Genomic DNA, 21,249 nt, shown 5'->3' with positions numbered 1-21,249 from the left:
CAGCAGAGCAACAGCAAAATGAAGCATGGTGCTCAGAAATACCACTTGGAGAAATATTTCTAGCTGTTCATGTATCTTTAAAACTCATTTCTCTGCTTTATAGACTTTATAGAGAAGTATTGACTGTGCTGTACTTTTGTTATCCTGATTCTTACTGACCACATATATCACTGACATCAAACTTGCATTGCTACATGTCATTATGACAACATGGGCTAAATTGCCTAAAACAAGTTTTGCACACAATCCAAATGTTCTAATCTAACAACAACAAAAAAATTGTCTTTTATTTTTGTTTCTATTTAACAAACATGATCAGTATAACTTCCTGGGAAATTAGGTTTCAGTATTTTCAGCTTTCCCACAGTTCAGAATAAGGCAAGCATTAGCAAATTAGCACAGGACAATTTCAATATACAAGTTTAATAAAGTTTAAATGCAGATTTTATCCTGACAGATAGCTGTTAAATTAACAACAAATTACAGATATGTGAAATCATTAATGAATTATTTCATGTTAATATTTTAAAGGCAGTAAAACAAAGGATACAGATGATTGACTGTACATATGCTTCCTACAGGTGACAGCTGCTAGCTGTGCACACATATCACAAGACCAGAACAGGCCACTTGAGACATGTGTCAGATCCTGCATTTCTCTGAGCTTGTAGCATGCCAGAAGCACGCGGTAGGGCTTCAAAAGAGGTCTTTTTCTGGAAAAGTCACTTCAATTTTTTTCATTTTTTTTTCCCCAGTATAATGATTCTATTTATTTGCCTCAGCAGTTCCTGTAGGTTGGAAGGTTATCCAGCTAGCTTGTGTGTCCGAGCCCTGATGGTCGTCCCCTGCATGGGAGTTGTAAGTTGTTATACGTATGTTGGGTGGTGCTGACATCTGCATGGTTAGTATATGGAATGTAAATACATGATGTAGTGTCACATGCTCTGGGTTGCTCGATGGCTGGCCTGGCCCCTTGCTCTCAGTTCATACCTGTCAAAGAGAGTCTCTCTGGAGGCTTGCGCTGCAAGCTGAAGACTGAGCGTGAACCATGACTTCTGGATTCCTGTTGTAGCTGTCTACACATCTTTACGTACCTTTGAGACTCCTTTTTCCTCCTCTGCATTGTGGATAAGTGACTGCTCATCCAATTAATGTGGGAAGGGAAATTAGGAACCATCCAACTTCAAAACAACTCTTTGTTTCCACTTCATCCAGCATTAACCTAGCCTACCTCTGTAGGGAGCCATAATGCTTTCCTAACCACAACGCTTACTTAGAGTAGCTTGCAGTGCTGGTTTAACATCTCAGATGTTCCATGTGCACTTTGAGACTTCTGTGAAGCTATGTACAGGATTTCTGAGTCATTTGCTACTTGGCAGGTAAAAATTATTTTGCAATTGTATCTTGTTTGCTATTTTATATTACCAGACATAAAATATTTTTGTAGGTCCCTCCCAACTGAACTACTCTAATTTCTAATAATTTCTAATTTCTAATTCTTAATTCCTAATTTCTAAGTGTATTATAGCCTTCTGTCTTCACTGACTCTGTCTTCCTCAGACTGTATTCTTACATTCAGACTCTTCATGTTACGATTTATTTTAAAGCAGCACTGTGGGAATCTGTTTCAGGGAGTCACTGGACCATCCTGCCAGAACAAATTGTCACCACAACGGGGGGTGAATCTGACTTGCTGAAGCCAGCACTGTTTGAAGTGGATTGGGCTTTGATTAAAAGCAGTTGGCTGAAGTTTCTGTAAATGAACCCATGGAAGCACAGAAATTGTAAACTGTGATATGTACATATGAACTATGGGAAAAAACGTGCATTTTCTCCCAGAATACCCATGTTATGTTCAAATACTCATAAAATACTCGTAACTGGGAACCGAAAATTCTTTCCAATGTAGAAAGTGAGATATTTCTGAAAAATAGCTTAACATTGTTTTCTGGGAGAACACAAGGAAAACTGAAGAGGTACGGAGAAGAGTTTGATGTTAATACTAGCAGTCGCAGTATTAACAGGATGAAAATGGAAATTGTAACAAACTGTTGCGGAGAGACCATGTAGGATTTGTTAAGACCTTGTGATAAATGGCTCCCAGACTCAGTGGAGAGGTGCATGTTTTGCCATCTCCTTCTTCCTAGAGTAGAGACACCAGCTTTACTTGGTTTAGGTGGAAAAGTGATTCATTTTCCTTGAGTTGCACCTTGGCTGTATAAAGCACCAGAAACTTCACACTGAAAGATATGAGAGCTAACCAAGGAGTTTACCCACCAGTCTGCAGAGATGTGACTCTTCTGCCCTTTTCCTCCTTGTACTGAGCCCACAGTCAGCCAACTCCAGCTCTGCGCTGCATTAATACTGTGGAACAGTCTTTACCAATTAACAGGAGTGAAGAAAAAAGGATTTCACAAACTTAGTAAAAGGATTTTCAAAATCTTTAGGACAAGGACAGGAATCCTCATTCCCCACTGCTATGGCAGTCCTTTAACTGGTGGCAATATTGACTTGTCTCCTGTGTAAGCAAAGAATTTAGGAAAGGAAAGCCTGTGAAGTCGGTCTGGATTCTTGCAGTCTGCTTTCCCTTTGAGCTGCTCCACAGGACTGCTCACTGCGGAGACAACTGACGCATAATTCTAGCAGAGTTCAGAGCTGAGCTAAGAAAACGCAAGGCACCAAGAGTTCCCACATGCCATGTAATTGTCGCGTATCCCAAGAGCTGGGCAGTGTAATTGGTTTGAAGAATGACAGAACAAGACACCGAACAACCAGCTTCTGACGGCTACAGCGCCGCGCTCCTGGCTTACTGCCCAGATTGCCGGTAGAGCCCACAGCTCCTCCTAGATAACCCTGGAAACAAAATGCCGTTTAGTGTTGGGTCATTTGCGAGCAAAGCCCCATGCTCTGCTCCTGTTTCCGGATTCTATTGTGTCTTTCTATTGTTTGGTGGCTTCTGGTACTCCTTGGGCTCGTTGTTTGGCAGCAGTCTGTAGGTTAAGGTTGTGCTTGGAAGCTTGTCTTTAAATAAGGATGATGTATCTTCCAGTCCAGGGTGGGAAAGGGTCCTGGTCCATCGTGGTGAATGTGAGCACCTGCCTTAGATCAACCATGGAGGGGGGCTGAATCCTTCACTGCCACAGTCCAAACTGCTCCAGGCCATGGTTTGTTAAGGAATTAAACAGCAAGGATAGCCCTTACAATAGTCATTTGTCTTCTAAAAGAGTCTTGGGAAACCTATCTATCTAGTTAATTTGCTGCAAAATATTTTTATATCTCTAGAGGCGCAATACTGCAGGTTCAAAGAGTTAAGGTAACAGAAAAAAGAAATTGTTTGTCTTCCTAGTCATGTACTGTTGGTCACGGTTTGAATTAAGGCTTAATTCTGAATGAAATTTCTGTCCTTACAGCTCCATTTCCACTAAGGCCAGAGGTGTAAATTCTTAAACACATCGTATCTGGGAAGCATATATTGAAACAGATTAAGTTTGCAGGAGGAGAAAAGAACAAAAGTCAAATATATGCTCTAGTTGTATATTGGAAAGACTTGACAGAGCACTGTTTAGTATCAGGTAGAGATTTCCAGAATATTATTACTACCTTAATTATGCTTCAGAGCAGAGCCATATATTCTGCTTTTTAAGGGCATGGGGAAGATGGATACACAATGAATCAAACATCTCTCTTCTTTTTCCTGACCAACACTTCCAAAAGAGGAAATCAGAACTTTGTATAAAAATCTGTTGTCATACAAATGAAGTAAGTACTTGAATTAGATTTTGTTGTATAATGCAGATACACTAGAATTTTTGCATACTTCTGTTGTATTGTCTATTTATGCTATTTTCATGAATATTATATTTGTCTTTTTTTTTTACTGTTTGTTTTTCTGTTTTATTTTCAGTGAATCATCTGCAACTATTGTGTTTATTTTTTTCAGTGAACCATCTGCAACTTTTTTTCCTATTATTAGCAGCTTGAATTGGACTATAAAGACTCCCATTCTTGGCAGTTGTCTACCTCCATATATAGAACATGTATGTATATATATATTCAGTGCAAGATTTAGGTTATGTTTATAGTAAGGTGAAAATTCACCCTCATAAATTATCAGCAAAGAAGCTGTGTGGGATTCTTTTAATATTTTTTGCATAAGCTGTTATTTCACATAACTTGCATGTATGAGCTGAATACATTGCCCAAATGCCTTACCATTTTCAAAATAATCTTAATTTTTCTGCTTAGGTGCCCCGAGACTGGGGCAGAGATGCACAACCTTAAACTGGCAGCAGGTTTTCGCCTCTTTGGTCTTCATTTCCAGTATTGCTAAGTCTGTATAACAGAGACAACTTTTCTCTATTCCTAGATTATTTTTTTTGGAAGTTGGGTAAATATGAACATCTCATATTTCCTTTTATAAAAGCATTTCTCATAAATTGCCTGGATACAAATAAGTGCTGGAGAACATGAAGATTTTTTCTTTGAAAATAAAAGGCAATAGATTTTTTGTCAGTTATGAATTTTAAGCCAACATTGTGATTCAGGAGCATGTGCTGAAACAATGTTAATAGGTTGCCTGCACAATGGCACCTTCCCTAAAATGCAGTCTTAAAAAAATAGACTCAAGTGGCATGTCTTGTGTCTCAAAATCCTGTGTACATGCACATACATAAAGATCCTTCCTGGGCTAAGAAGGTACATACAGCTTTAATTTTTCTAATACCCTCTGAAAGAATGAAATAAGCTGCTACCCTGGTGATAGGACGCATGTGAAACCAAATTATTTTTTTTAATAAGTCAGGACAGCAGGACAGAGAAGAGAAAAATTCAATTTTCTTCACTGTGAATCAGTCTCTAAAGGCTATTAGCACCTGAGGAAGGTGACTGAAACTCTTTACAATTTGCTGCCATTAACAGCTACTTTATTGCCACATCTTATGTAATGAAACAAGCACTACTGAGGCTGGAAATGCAGATCCCTTTCCCTTGTGATTCCCAGTCAATAAATACTGAGCTGCAGTTTTGGGCTTCCTAGGCTTCCTACTATGAGAGACAGGGCAAAAGAAAAATTCCTGTCAAGATATTTTAATGTGCCCCCAAAGATGCCAGTATCACTGAAAATATCACTAAATAAGGCCAAATTACTTTTTTTTTTTTTTTCCAATGAGGCCTTTTAAGAGACACTTGAAGAAATGGACTTAAGGAGTCTAATTCTTTGACAATGTGCCTCTAGAAGTAGGAGGTGCCTCTTGAAACTTGTCAAATTTTTAAAATCAGACTTACCATTAAAAATATCCCAGAAAATCATGCCTGGAATAACAATCAGAAGAGACTGATTGATTAGTGCTATAGCTACTACAGTATAGTAGGAAAAGCTGCAAGGGTTTTGTTCAGGACAGCTTTCATACCCTGATAGGAACCAACCTCCTGCTTCATTTTTCTGATTTTTAGTATTTAGTGGCTGTGGGCCATATTCTGCGCTTAGCTGTTGCAGAAAAAAAAAAATATTAAAAAAATGCCAAACCAAGCACAGAGTGAACTGAGGACAGACAATTTGCTCTGGACCCTCTGTGTGTGAAGCTGACTCTTTGTATACTGTATTTCAAGGCATTTTGCTAGGTACCTTTTTGGAGAGAGGCCATTTGTGACATGTTATGCATGCATGTGTGCATATGCAAGACATAGCTGCATTTACAAAAAGCATGGTTAAAACAGCAAATCAAGCATTCCCTAATCGGGACACTCCAGGTTTATTCTCCAAGCTGCATGCCTGGAAAGGCCTTGATATCACGAATTTCTATACTAATTGTACTAGGGGCTCTGCTAAATTCTCCAAATCCAATCACTGTTATAGGGAGCCTGGCCCTTTGGGGCCTAAGTGCCAAAAGCTCACTAAAAACCAGCAGCCCTACAGATGTCCATAGCAGTGGACCTTGAAATATGTCCCCATTTAACAGATCCCACCTTGAGAGTCCCAGGAGCTCCTCTCCTCCTTCCCCCAAAAGGCTTTGTATGCTTTTATTAATTTATGCTCTCTGGAAACATATTGGGGCAAGACCTTTAGCTTATGGGCCCCAACTCCACCACTGTGTTCACAAGGCTACCCTCCTCATGATGCCGTTCCCATTGCCGGTTTTTCTTTCCAAAAACTGTAGCTGTGTCTACATTAGTGAGTAACATCCAACAGGACCAGATCTGTGGGGAACCAGAAGATACTTCAGGGGGTTTCTTCTGTTTCAGATGGGCTCTGCTCTGGTCCCGTGGAGAGAACACCTGCCTGCGACCTACCTTTGAGCCTGGGATATAAGCTGCCAACCACGTCAGTGTGGGGATACCATGGCTTTAGGTTGTATCCCTACAGAGTCGTGGCACTGCTTGGGCAGGCACAAAGGCACTTTCTCTTTCTTCTTCATGCAGCTGTGCTGTTTTACAGCTGTCCCCAGCCCTGGAATACAAACCTCCAGGAGGGAGGAAGCTTCAGGCCCAGGCATCAGCCTCTGTTCGAATGTTTCAAAGCAAATGTTTTGTAGCTGTTCAAACCAACACCTCTGCAGTGTTAGGATTATTGTCTCAGTCTGATTACGATCTTATGCCAATACCTCAAATTTTAGTGGGAATTGCTATATATTGCAGACTACCATTGACAAAGTATTAAGTAGAGAATTGAAGAGGCTACATAAACCACCTCAGGATGTTGCCTCCAACTGCCCTTTCACAGGGTATATCAAATCTTCCCTGGGTTTGTGGGGGAATGACACTTTATTACACTTTCCTCTCCATGTAAATCTGTGTTCATTTCATCATCTACAATTTAGGAGATCCTTACAACCATTAGAACAGTGTCTGAATATGGTGGAAGTTATTTAGAGGTTTCAGTGTGGGATTATATCTTTAGGATGAAAAGTTCTTTACGAGCCTCTCATAAATTAGGCAGGGCCAAATTTCTAGTCCTTTTTAACTGCTTGCCATGTCCAGGGCTACTCCAAAGGTGGTCCAAATTAAAACCAAACAAACCAAACAAAAAACAACCAACAAACTTTTCCTGTAAGAATCTGGTTGATACTTAAGGGATTAGGCAACACTTGCAGTGTCACCATTTTGTATATATCATATATAGATTCCTTGAAGTCATTTATTGGTGAACTCTATCGCTTGCACCTAAACAGGTTCAGAAAAATAATAAAAGAGCACATACACTAGTATAACAACTTCAATAGGAAATATGTAGTGAGTTAGGTTTACAACCACTTTGAATACCTGAACCCAGACACCTGACATGGCATTTTATAGTGAAGTGGAGCTTGGCACATTGCAGAGACAGTCATTTTAGGAGGGGCAAAGTTCAAGTATTGGCTGATATTAAAAACCTGTGTCTAAGGTGCTTGTGGTACAACTGCAGGAAATGGTTTGTAACAGTCTGATTACCTTTGAAGTGAAATTGTACTTAACTAGCTGGAAAAAAAAAAGAAAAAGGAAAAAGAAAAAATGAAAAGAAAACCCAAAGAAAATTTAGAAAATAACAGTAATTAAGGCAGCCTGACATCTGTTGTCATTCATGTGGGAAAACTGTCTGATTGAAACTTGGCCTTTGGAGACGTATGGAAACCTGCTATTGGAGTTACTGTGCAGATGAAATTTTTATCTGTTGTCCTTATTAATGATACACAACTGCCACTGCCACACTGTATAACAAAAATAAAAAGGTCTTAGCCAAGTGAAGAGAAATTAAATTGACCCATTCTATACTTTTGGTCATAGTATCATTAAATATTTAGCAGTTTGATTCAGTGTTATATTAGTCTGTGGAGTTGTAATGATAGTAATGATAGTTCTGAGATGTTCTTTAGTGTCCTACAGTTCCAAGCCTTAATGACTTAAGTAGTTTAAAATGTAAATGAGCTATTGTTAAAATTTGAATGTGTTGTTGATATTATGAAGGAAAGGAATTCAAAACAGTCCAAAAATGGTTATTACTTCTAGTTAGATTCATTATTAGTACTAGTAAATCCTACAAATAGCTATATTGACAGCCACTTCAAGGTTTGTTCTGCATTACCTAATTTGTAAATCTTCTCCTAACTAAGCAAGGTAAAGCACACGTACCTTTCTTTTCCTTGACAGTTAACCAAAAACCAGCATGAAGCCTTGTAGTAGGTAATTCTGGTTTGCAACATATTGTTTTGTGACATTTGGTTAGAAAAGAGAGGGAAAGCAAGGGGTGCTAGAGAAAAAAGATGGCTATTCTAACAGTATGGAGTTATTCACCTTTTAAAAGTGTCTTTTGTCAGCACAATGTAGCTGTTGTAGGCTGATGCTCTTCAGAGTCCACCATTTACATGCAGGTTAACATGAAGTAACTACTGCAGTACTGAGATACCAGCAAAACAGTGTGGTAGCCTTGTCTCTACTGCATAATCAGAGCTGATGAATGTTGGTCATCTACTGGTGACCAGTACAAGCATCTCAAACTATCTCTACTTTCTATTGCTAACATAAAACCAAGATTGTGTGTACCTAGGCTATTCAGTTCTAGTCTGTTCTATTTGACCTTCTGTAGTCCAGTGCATTGGCCCCTGTTGATCAAGGCATTGCACAAGCTATTGTCTTTGGAAATGATCTGGGTTGAAAGTGGAAGATTATAGGGCAATATTATTAAAACAGCTTTGGCTTTGACAATGAACTGCATTTGGGTCTGGTATAAAGGTGTAAGATCAAATACCGGGGTGTCCACACTTAGACGATTCATAAATTTAGACCACCAGCTCAAGATTTTTCTTAACAATACTAATGCAGCCTCCTTGAAGCTGGAAACTTTCACAGCCTGCTGTTATAAATATCGTTACCTAAAACCCAGTCTGACTCAAAGCCACAGTTTTCTTTATGTCTTAAAATACATATCAGTTATTTCAACATATGGAATTCAGTAAAGATGGGGTAAAGCGTTGAGGTTTTCAACAGCCACCTGATTTTGGAGGCAGCAGCAGAGAAACCTGTATAATCAATTCAAATTCACACGCTTTTCAAAAAAAACAACCATGTTTTTCCTCATTTTCTTCCTCCCCAAAGGTGATTCATATTTCTTAAAATTCATTTTCTTTTTAGCCAAAAAAAAAAAAAAAGAAAAAGGTTTGTGTTCAAGGTATTAGCAATAAAAATCTCATCAGGCACAATATTTTGAAGGCTCACTGAACAGTTTACTTAGGACTATACTGAGAATCTGAAAGAAAATAGTTTCATGTTTGTAATAGGTGTGTGGGGTGTTCTCTAGACTGAAATAAAGAGATCACTCTTCTCTAACAATGTATCAATGCATATCATCATAACCTTGAGTACCATCTTTTTCTCCCCGCAGGTTATTACTTGTGTACCTGAAAATATAACCGGAGTTGAAAACCTCAATTTAGAGCCCTACTGCACATCACTGGCCTACGGACCTTGCATTTAAATGGTTTGAACACAGCTTTTTGTTCCAGTTCTTTATTTCAAAGACTGTTCTTTAAAAAAAAATAAAATTTAAAAAGGCTTGTTTTCAGATAGTGAAAATGTTTGTCATACCTATTCTAGGATATATTATCCTAGATATGATTAAGGATGAATCAAGACCAGTAAACTAAAATGGATACAGAAGTTGCACAAATCTCTTAAAGCTTTTACCTACTATATATGGGACAAGTTTTAGCTACAGAAGACTGACTATATGCTAGTTAATTGATTGCATGTGATAAGGCACCAGCGCAATATTAATGCATCTGCTTAAGTAGAAAGGTGTAAATCCAGGAGTGCTCATGAGGTTAAGACATTTGTGACTTCCTATCTACTCCACATTTAGGAGGTCAGAACAGGCATAGAAATATCTTGCAGCTAGCAGTATTTTAATTAAGGTTCATGATCAGTAAATATATAATATCAAGTGAAATAGGAGGATTTCTATCAAATATGAAATTAAGTATATGTGGGGGAAAAAAAAAAACAAAAACAGAAACAAAACAAAACAAAACAAAACAAACAGATCAGTTCCTACCAAAATATGAGGGAAAAACAGATGGGCGTATTCACAGCCACTGTCTTTGGGATGCTGCCCTCCAGTCTTGAAATGACACCTAAGGGCAAACCAGACATATGAATTAGACACCCAACTCCAAATCACTGTTGAGAGAAGTTCATAACTGAAGCTTTAGCATTTATTTAGATTTTGTGAATATTCTGCACCTTAGACATCTTCAAGAGGTCTGTAAATTCAGGTATCCCATGTCCATATAAGACAGTGATTTTTCTGAAATCACGTTTTCTGGAATTAGGTTTCACTAGCCTTGAAAGTGCATTCAGAGCTAACTGAGGGAGAACATACAACAAGTCCAATTTATAACAAACCAGGTTCCCAGTATAGTTTGAGTACACTGGTGTTAGGAAGGCAGGAGTCACGTAAAGAGAGCTACTAAAGGAAAAATATTAAAAAAAAATCAACTAGAACATTTTAATAAAATGAACATTAATGACTAATATGGAAAAGACTGATCTTAGATGGTTGGATTTACAATCTGAACAGATGGAGGTCTTTTCTTCAGCTCTCTGGTAACATTTTTTCATACGGATTAGTGGATCAAATGGTTTAGTTATGCTGTGGGTTTGCAAAAAAGGCCTTTGAGCTGCAATCTTGGCTTCATTAATGTCAATGGAAAGATTGTGTGACAAGCACAATTTTTCTTATGTAGCTGTGGACATCCTAAAAGGAATCCCAAAGAGAAGGTTCATTTGCTTGGGACTGCAGAAATGGATGCTGTCAAAATAAGGGAGAAGGTGGAAATAAAACAAAAGAAATTAAGTAAGGAACCTTATGATTATTCTTAATTTTCAAAGAATAAATGTATCATAAAACAACATTCCTAGTTTTAGATACTCCACCTATTGCACAAGTGTAACACAAATATTGCAGTCGCTTTATGGCAGTCATCAATACATACGTTCAAAAAAGGAGAAAGAAAAAGGAAAAAAACAATAAGAGCTTTGAGTCATCCACAGTATATGGAATTAAGCCCGTTTCAGCGTTAAGAATTCTTAAGTGTCCTTTGGCTGGGGAAGGTGGTAAGTCTGTCTAAAGTATAGAAGCACTTACAATTTTTCAGAACTTTAATCTGGAAATGTGCAATGTGATATAAATCAATTCAAAATGACTGGACTGTGTCAATTTTTGTGGAAGATAATATCCCAACTGCCACTTCTGAATCAAACTTAAAAAATACATATAAAAAGCAGCACTTCAGTCCCGAAACACACCAAAAGATTCAGACTGACAGTCATGAAATTAAGCCCTCTGAAAGGAGAAAATTGCAAATGACAGTGATCAGTCATTCTGCATAAGCAGCCAGGGCATATTCATCACTTGATATTACCAAGAGTTTCTCATAAGTGCTGCCTCCCCTTCAAATCAGGTCGGAAGCAATAAAGAGAAGGGTCTGCTCCTCTTCTTCCATCTAGGAGCCTCGTGACCGTGCACAGAGCCTTGTACTGATGGAAGGAGGGAGCTTTGCATCCCTTGTCTCATTTTTGTCTGCCCATTGGTTATAGCTGTGCCCTGGTTTGATTTACTGCCTTTCTGTCCTCTGGTAGCTGCGAGGGGTTCGCTGGTGGCAGGTGGATGTGCATTTATCTTCTCCTTGTAGCAAATGGGCAAAGGGTAGATGCCTCCACGTATTGAAATAGGAGCCAGGGAAGTCAAACCTGAGATGGCTACCTTTGGGACCTTTGACAAATACTTTCTATACATATATTCTATTCTATATAGTCTCCATATCTATGAAAAGTACGTAATACCTACCCTGTTCACCTTCCTTCTTGGGGGATGTTGGGAATAAGGACTCATGGCTGTAAAAGTACTGTCCTGTACAAAATATGTTTGTCCATGGGGCTGAAAAACGTACACAAAATGTCAGAAAAACAGTCTAGAAAAGGAAGCAGAGCATGGCACTGTGTTCTTATTCTTTCTTTGAGTGTGTTTAGATTGAAACCAAACTCCTATTTAGGTAATACATTGTTAAAAAAGCTTATAAAACTGTCAAATATGTACCATAATTCCTTTATAAAGGGCTGTTCTTAGTCTTCCCTCAAATCATCGTATTTACCTGAAACCTGTTTCCCATGCTTGGTTGCTCTTTGTAGGCTGATCCCAACTCCTGTTATTGTTTTTATCCTACCTGTACTTGTAATCTTTTAATTAAAAGATTAGATTTGCAAATGAGTATAAATTAATGACAACAGATATTTTCCCAAGTAATTCAACCAGGGACTATTTCCTTTCAGCTTCCTTTTCTTTTTTGTAGGTGAAAAATAACATTTTTAATTTCACAAGTGTGCAGAGTTTAAAAGAGGAGCAGGGTGGGCACCTGAGAATGGAAACCACCATAATAACCCTGCCTGGTCATTGGGGCAAAAGGGAATTCAGCCCAAAGACTTCTGGGGCTATTTGGGAAGAAGATGAAATAAAACTATATACGCAGTACAGAATATCACATATAAAATAGTCTATGCACAAATTTTTAGCCCAGAGCTACTAGGTAACAAGATTGTCCAAAGCAAAACTTCAGCAGGTGAACGTTCAGATAACTTCACTGATAACTCCTCTCCTCATCATAACTCTATGGTTCTTTCCTCATTTAAACCTTTTGAAAAGTCAGAAGCTGTCTCTGAATTCAGAATTTTTATCACAAAGGGCTAATGACAGAAATGTCAGGTCATGTGTGTCTAGTGAAGTGTTAGCTCTCCAACCCCGACATACACTGAAGTGGTGGCTTTAAAATAAAAATTTCTAAAACAGATGCTAAATATATTGACAACTGGTTGGGCTTCATCAACTGTTATATCAGTTTAAAGCTGGTACATCTCTGTTGTTTCACCTGTGTCAAACCAGGGTAGCAGAGCAGGAGTCCTTCTTTCACCAGGGACTGACCAACAGATGAACCAGTGCATATATTTTATATCTAACTTAGCAATGTAGCTATTCAGGTGGCAATTTTATTTCCATTAAAAAGTCCGTTGCTATACGATTCTGAAATAAATACGTTTTCACAAATTGCAACCCTCAATCTCTTTCTTTTACTTCTATCCCCTTTTCCTCCCCTTTTCCTTGGTGACATTTTTTCTTGTCATGGAAAGGTCGTGACATTTCAAGGTGTTCACTTCCCGAAGCATGACTCCTTGGAGTAATGAGATTCAGCTGATCTGTCAGTAAAAATCTGCCACCAGGGAAGACAAGCGCAGCAAAAGCAGAACTCAGAAGCATCCACTCGTGGTCACTGCGATGGCCGATGATGTTGATGATGATGTTGATGGCCGCCCATGATCTCGGTGTTGTTACTGGGTTGTCCACAAAGGACACAAGATACATGATTCTGTGTCACTGAGTGTTGTTATTAGCTTAACCTCTGTTTTCAAGCATCCTGTTAATTTACATAGTGATTCAAACTCAGACTAACTTTGTGTTGTTTTAACCTTAAACAAGGTTGTGTCAAAATTCACCGTAGAGTTTTTTGGTTCCTTGGAGAGTATAATTAGACTTCAGACCACAAGAGTCATCTTGATCTTTCCTGACTGAAATTTGTAGGCCTTTTTATAGGTGGAGCAAGACGTGAGCTCTCGCCTTCTTAACCCCCACAGATCCTGCCAGCCAACAACATCAGCTGAACGATCCTTGTCCAGAATTTTCTGCGGCTCTTGGAGGAAGAAGAGATGCAGTTTGACCACATACATACTATAGTCTTCTGGCCTACTGTATAGTATTACAAAGTATTATATAGCCAGCTTCCCTTTTAGCTGCTGTTGTGCTTTAGGCTGATAGTTTTTCTTTTGAAAAGTTCCCTTCATTTTATAGCCCATTTAAAAATAACCAATATATTTTTAATATATAAATTAATATAAAAATTGATTAATTATTATATGGTGTAATTATTAAAATTAGACTGTCTTAATATATGCTAATAATATATCAATACGATTATGTTAAACAATTAATGTTTATTAATGCATATTATATACGATACATAGTTTAAGCATGCGCTGTTTGAATTAATTTTTTATTTTGTCACCGAACTCCCAGCTTCATAGTTTGATTGGAGTCTTTCTGACACTCTTGCTTTCCGAGCCTTTATTTCTGATATTTACCAGAAGAAACAAATGATAACTTTTTACTCATGTCACCAATAAAACTTTTTTATTTACATAGATTATATGTGTGTTTGAGGAGCTCTTTCAGCGGAGAAGACAGCAATATAAAATCTGAAGTTAAAGAATTTAGGAAGGAAAATCTCATTACTGTAGGTTGAATTGATCTTTCCCTGAAGGCTGTGACACCTTATGCTCTTCCTGACTTTTCTGTCCTAAGCTTCCAAGAATATTTACAAGAAACAGAGAAAAGCATGTTTTTCTCCTGGTTGTCATCTTTATGATTTTTACCTGCTAGGATATGATCACCCACTTTATTCTGCTTTGTTCCCAGGCTTTGGCAGACAGCAGGTCTGTTACGTGGGCTCCTCAGCACCCAGCCCACCAGGACGCTGGGCTTGAAGGCACAGAGTGACCCTCACATCAGTGAACAACACGAAAGCTCACGAGGTAATGAAGCTGACAAAAATGCTGGTGTAATGGCGAATGTCCTGACAGCAGTTTCCAGCATCTCTTCCACTTTGCAGCAGTGATTTCCCAGTGACAGAATAGTGCTCTACATAACCCCAGCTCCAGCCCAAGCAGAAAGAGGGGCAGCTAAAGCACAGGATGCTGGTGAGTGCACACCCCAGCAGCCAGACGTGCTTGTTGGGAGCTGATTATCCCTCTGAGAAGTGATGCTGGAGTCTGACCTTGCTAAGTCGGACTCAGCCTGGCAAACTAACAGAGCTGACTGAGTGAGCAGGAACCTGATGCATTTTACCGCTCTTGTCTGCCCAAACGCAGGCTGCCTGGTGCTACTTGCTTCCCTGTGACGCAGGGGAACAGCGGCCTGGAGGTCTAAAAGACAGGATGGTGTGCTCCTGACACACAGCGTGACTCCTGCAAGCATGTGGGCGTCCTCTACCAGAAATTACATTCATTTTATTTCATCTGATGTAAAGGACAAAAAAAGAAATAAAGGTTTCCTACTGTCTTTATGAAATCTATTTAAACTGGCTAGATTTCTGTTAGACTTATTGAATTAGCAAAAAAATAGTGTAAGGTATGAGACTACTGAAGGATTTCTTTTTGTGTGTCTGTGTATTATACAGACATATATACAGGTATATTATGTCCACATGAAAGAAAGTAGTAAGCCTGCTTTTCCACTTCCAGTCTAAATTGTTCATACAAAATGTCTCTAGAAGTCTGAAAATAAAAGTTCCCTCCTAATGATTTTGTCTTTTTCCATCTGCCTCCTATTGATTTTTCTTCATTTTGTTTTGGCCAGGTATGAGGTAACAGTACCTGCTTTTCCTTGATTTTCTTAGTACTGTGTCAAAGAATATTTGTTTCTGTACCAGAAAAATCAGTTTTGCAATGGCTTTAGTAACAGAAATATTAATCATTATTCCACATCCAGGCAACTGTGTTCAGTGTAAATATGTTCCACTAAAACTTCACTTATTAAAAAGTAATGATCTCAATAGTAAAACACTTTCTTAAAAAGAAAACTAGTTATCTAACTACGTGTTCCTGTAAAAATATACTTCCATGCTCCTAATTCAAATTGTGCTGTGAAATCTTCTAGGCAAGAACTGATTTTTCAAAACTTTTTAAAACTTTGTATGAAAACTGATACCTCTAAATTTGTATTCTTTTCATAGCCTCCATACTAAGAGTAACAAACAATGAACCTGACAACTGCAGGGCTACCACTCGAGAAGCAGAGTGCACCAGCAGTGCAGAGGGTTTGGGTTTATTTGCTGTTGCAGGGAGAACAGCCACTCATGGTAGTAGTTGGAAAAGTCTGTATTTTTCTGTATTTGTAAACGCTTCTGCATGCTAAGTAGCATTTTTCACAAGAAAGTCGCCTGCTGTTTTTCCAGAAGGCCCCTGTGTGACCCACCACACGCTATGAGTGGATGAGCTCTTAAGGAGGAAAATAGACCGTGGTTGCCGTAGCTTACATTTGGACAGTTTTCTCGGTGGATTCATTCCTACTACTCATACACTGTAAGTAGTTACGTATATAGCTGTGTGAATATTTATGCAGGTGCCAAATGTCAGGTAATTATACAGAGAAAATGTTGCTTTTGTCATCCAAGACATAAGAACTTCCACACAGAGTCAGTCCAGCAGCTCTGCTGGTTCAGCATTCACAGTTTTTGGATGCTTTTGAGTAGAGCCAGAAATAAGGTTACAGCTTTGCAGTGTCAAGGAGCTTGGGACATCTCGAGTTGGTTGGGTTCTTCGTTTTCCTTGGACAACAGAGGAATGAGTTGACTTAAAGTTGTTCCTTACTGCGTCTTCCCAATCTGTGCATGTGCAATACAGAACCTAAAGAAATATTAAAAATCAGTAGTGTGTACAGAAAAAGCAATAACTAAGCATGAGGTCGCTGCTACCCTGTACTTGATACATAAATATAATGACAGCGTGATGCCTGAGCCATGAATCAAAGCAGTTTTGATCTCAAGTGCCTCAACTACCAAGTCCAGGGCATGCTGTTTGCTAACATCAGCTCAGAGGGCTGCCTCAACCTCTCCCAAGTTGGTCTTGCTCTTTTCCATGTAGCTCTTATTTCTTCTCAATGACTCCTGGTAAATGCTGAGACATTTACAATGTCCCTTGTAAATTCTGGGCTCCCCAGCACAGGTTCTGGATAGTGCTCGGGTCGAAGCACAAGGCTCCCATGGCATTCGGCATGGGGTGAGGTTCCCAAGGCTTGAGGCCTTAAAGACAAGCGCGTGTTCCTGGTGGGTAGACACCAGAGGCGTATAGGGCTGGGAGGAGCCATGGGGATCAGCGTGTTCAGTACATAAGCAATCATTGATGTGCAGCATTTTGCAGGATTTAAGTTGATGTGAAGTGAAGCTGGTGACAGCCTGAAGCTCAAAATCTGGCAAAGAGCGAGCAAGGGACGGTGAGCTGACCATCAGTGACATATTTGAGCAGTCTCTTCAGAATTCCATTCAACTTTTAAGATAATCAAAAATGTGATGTGTATAAAGGTTTTAGTCATTTCTGAGTTGCAGGTTATCACTACAAAGCCACTGAAAAGTTCATGTGGCAGATCATGCTGTCTGGGATTAGGTAGGTAAGACACATTACAAAACTCTCCTTATGATACTTAATTTTTCAAGACATTGCCACCTAGGCTAATGACTGCAGCTCGGTTGATCTCAAGAGAAGTGAAAGGAAGAGTTTGTCTCCCAAAATCCAGCTTTACAAAGAAAAATGTTTTATCTATTAAACTTCAGAGATAGCATGAGCAATCTCACAGACTCCAAAAATCTAAAAGCAAGTAAAGAGAAATTTATTTAATTTTGAGAATTGGAGGGCAGGGCTGAAGGGCTGAAGACTCTATGGATGATGTTTGGTGTTTTTTTTTTTTTAACTCTTCAGCATTCCATGATTGGTTTAATAAAAAAAAAAAAAAGTTGTACGCAGTGTATCCACAAATAATATCCTGCCAGGTAAGCTGCCACACAGATTAACCCACAGCAAGAGCAGCTTTGTAGTGCTGCTAAATTGGATTGCTAGAACTGATTTTTGTTTACCATTATTTTGACATAACAAAATCTATTAATTATTCATCTGTTGCCTGATCTATTAACAAATATGATTTCTAAGTAAAATTGACATCTCCTGAGTTCTCTGTCCTTAGGAGGAGAGTGAACAAATTAGCAGGGGAAACAGCAGCCTGCAAGAATCCCTCTTGCCCAACACTTTAGGCAGAGAATCACTGAATGATTCAGGCTGGAAGAGACTTGCAGGAGGGTTGTTCAGTTTTTCTGCTCACAGCAGTCAACACTGAATTAAAACTGGGTTGCTTGAGCCTTTGTCCAGCTGGGTCTTGAGGATGGAGATGTCACCTCTCCAACCAACCTGTTCCAGTCCCTTCAGACTACTGACCTAATCCTGACATGTGGCTTCTGTGCAAAGATGTCCTCCAGTAGGCATTAGTCGTACCTCACAAGCAAGCTGGGAGGAAACACGGCGATTTTGAGGAAGTTCTCAGATAAGATTAAAAAAATAAAAGGAAACATTCAAGAGTGTTTACATCCCTTCGTTTTCTTTCTTTCTTTCTTTCTTTCTTTCTTTCTTTCTTTCTTTCTTTCTTTCTTTCTTTCTTTCTTTCTTTCTTTCTTTCTTTCTTTCTTTCTTTCTTTCTTTCTTTCTTCCTATTGCTGCATAGTTACAATGAGGGAAGCATAGGTACAATTTTTGAAAGATTATTGTGTTTTCGATTAATTTAGCCACTGTCATTTGTTGGGCAAATTTCCTTTAGTCGTTAAAGAGCTCAACAATCTGTCTTTTATGGAAGAACATTTTATACAAAACAGGCTGGGTCTTTTGAAGGCAGCCCTGAACATTTGCTGCTAGCATTCCTATCACTCTTTCCTAATGTAGTCCTCTCCTGGCCCAGGGGCTGGGGTCTCTCTCTTCATTTCCAGCAGTTCAGACAAGTTATCCTCAATAGTTCATTATAGACTCCTAAGGCCATTTAAATGTTACTTACTCATAAGGGAAGAGCTGAGAAATTATCTTAGCTAAAATAAGAAAAGAATATTCGGAGAAAATACAAGCCCTATTATACCTTATATGGCTTGGTGGTGGTTGTTGTTTGTCTCCTACTTGTAGGGAGATAGCTCTAAATACTTCTATGAAGTGAAAGTCTTTTGGGGTTAAGTCAATATTGTAATGAAAGCCTATTCAGGGAGGCTGATTCTTGAACTGAGTCCCTAGAGACTTTACTTCATGGATCTTTGTTCCAGGACAAGCTTCCTGTGCAATATTAGTCACTAATATATGGAGAGAATGCCTTGAAGAAGTGCAATACCTAAGCAGGTATTAATTGATGATTGAGACTTGCCTCCACAAAGTTTAATTCTCTGGAGCTTAAACAAGAAGAAAAGCCATGTATGCAACTTTTTCATTGTACAGAAGAGGGAAGATATTAATGGGCCCATCTGGACTTGTGAGAGACATCAGTACACGTCAGCACACACTGACCCGCTTCAAGCAGTCTCCAGAAAGTTTTGAATAATTTGTTGAAGAAAGTGCAGTACAAACCAAAACTCTCTTGGTGCTTAAATTCAGGTGCAGACAGAATGATTTCTCATATTTTTTAATAAATTAACGTTACAGAAAAAACAGCATGCACTGACCTCTTCTCAGCCTGTGTACATGTGCACAGCAAGGGAGTGGATTCAGTGACGTGCCTCCTGACCTTGACTTCTCCGAAGACAGAGAAGATGGTGGTTTCACATGCTCAGCTGTTTGATTTCCTTTCCACTAGCCATAATTAACATTTATTCAAGCAACATTAGGAAGAAAATAAATATTTCAAAGCAGCTAATTACAGCATCCAAAACATCCTCCAAGCTATTCTTTTAATGAGGATGTGCTTTGTTCCTGCAATAGTGTAATATTAATTTCATCAAGCAATTAAACAAACCAAAAACAGATACAATACAGAAAGGCGTATTTTTTTTCTCCTGTTTACAAGAATGCTCACTTGCATTTCAATGAGTTACGTGTGTAAAGTTGATCATCTTAAGCTGTGTAAACCTAATATAAATTGAGATCCAAGCTTGGAGAACTTGCTCTGACCAAATTTTTACAGATTTCAGTAGAAATTTTGTCTGGGTATAAACCTGAGTTTGGGCTTAACGCAAATATGCTCTTTTGTTGAAGTGTATTAGTCTGTACTTTTAACAAAGGATTAGTTATGTTTACTTTACCCATATACAAGGAAATGCAAAACTACACTGATGCTATTCAGTAAAAAGGCATAATCTAAAATGAAAAGCAGTTCATACCGGGTTGGAAGTACTGGAAGACTCCAGCCTGCTGGGGTTCAGCTAATGTAACTCAGGGCACAAAGAGGATGACATGTTTAATGGTTGCTGCTTTTGCTCAACAGCAGCAATCAGTCAAAAATAAAATTCAGGTTTCAGGTGAGAGATGATGGAGCAATACAAATCAAAGCACAGAGAGAAGTATTAGATGGTTATTTTCTGGTAAATGGTAAACCAGAATTCATCTACCTGGAAAATTTTCTCATTATCTTCAAAATCTGTTTTAATAAGTGTTCGTGCAAGTGGATTCAGCAAAATATTTCAGTCTGCAATATTGAAATAGATATCATATAAATTCAATTTCTGCACTAATCTGAACTCCTTCAGCTGAAAATAATGTTTAATTCAAGAGGTATCATCTTTTCACTATACATAAAACATTCTGTGCACCACTTAACAGGGGAAGAATGTTTACAGGTATTTAACTTTCAAATTTATAAAATACTGTAATTTATTTTGTCACACAACCTCTTAAATATTTAAAAATAAAGTATTGATTAACAAAATGTATGACAGATTAAATCCTTCTGTAGGCCAAGGCTTGGGACACTGATTTATGTATTTGAATCAAGATAGATTAGCGACATATTTTTCAGCACTGGTGTCTTCCAATTTACGATAATGTCTTCTAAATAAATATTTTCTGTTTTTATTAACAGAAAACAGAACCAAATGCAGTTCCTTGTTTTGGATTGTTTTAAAACAACTCGTTTAATTAGGTAGATACAAATACAATAATAAATACAAAAAATATATGTCTTTAATGTCTGTACTGTTCTTTCTGATGACTGGCTTTCCACTGACACAAGGATTAACTCTGTACCCAGACATATTAAAGAAAGCTTTGCTATTAAATCTGGTAGAGAAGATCCTTCTATTACTGAGAGAATTTCATAGCATCCTTGCGTGCTGGCTGGGAAAGCTTGCGGAGTTTTGATGGCCTGTCAAAGTGTGCCTGGTGGCAGAGCACAATTTGTAGCACACATGACTGATAAGGGCAAGGGCAAAGAGCAGGCACAAATCTATTGTTATAAATCAAAGTTGTCTTTTGTTTTGCAGTAGCATCCACTGCTCTTGTCAGGCAGGTTTTTGTTTGTTTGTTTGTTTGTTTTCCACCACCCACCATTCACTCCACATCAAAACCCGCCAAGATGGTCAAAAAGAACTTCACGCTGCTTTGGGAAGATAACAGTCCCTAATACTGTACCAATGTCTCATTGCTGGATCATCGTGTAGTATTTCCTTT

General features: G+C 38.5%; 1 long non-coding RNA gene across 2 annotated transcripts; it reads left to right on the top strand.

Moving 5' to 3' along the window:
- The first annotated feature begins 578 nt into the window (after positions 1–578).
- Positions 579–21,240, top strand: LOC136790673 (uncharacterized). Of its 2 annotated transcripts, none has more exons than XR_010831058.1 (7): positions 579–688; positions 786–858; positions 3,941–4,037; positions 9,353–9,448; positions 13,651–14,769; positions 16,026–16,152; positions 18,918–21,240. It is a non-coding gene; the product is annotated as an uncharacterized lncRNA (long non-coding RNA). The 2 variants fall into 2 exon arrangements; XR_010831059.1 differs by having other exon boundaries at positions 783–858.
- Positions 21,241–21,249: the final 9 nt, after the last annotated feature.

Source organism: Anser cygnoides, chromosome 4, assembly GCF_040182565.1.
Source record: "Anser cygnoides isolate HZ-2024a breed goose chromosome 4, Taihu_goose_T2T_genome, whole genome shotgun sequence".
Lineage (NCBI taxonomy): Eukaryota > Metazoa > Chordata > Aves > Anseriformes > Anatidae > Anser > Anser cygnoides.
This window is presented reverse-complemented; position numbering and strand designations above follow the sequence as displayed.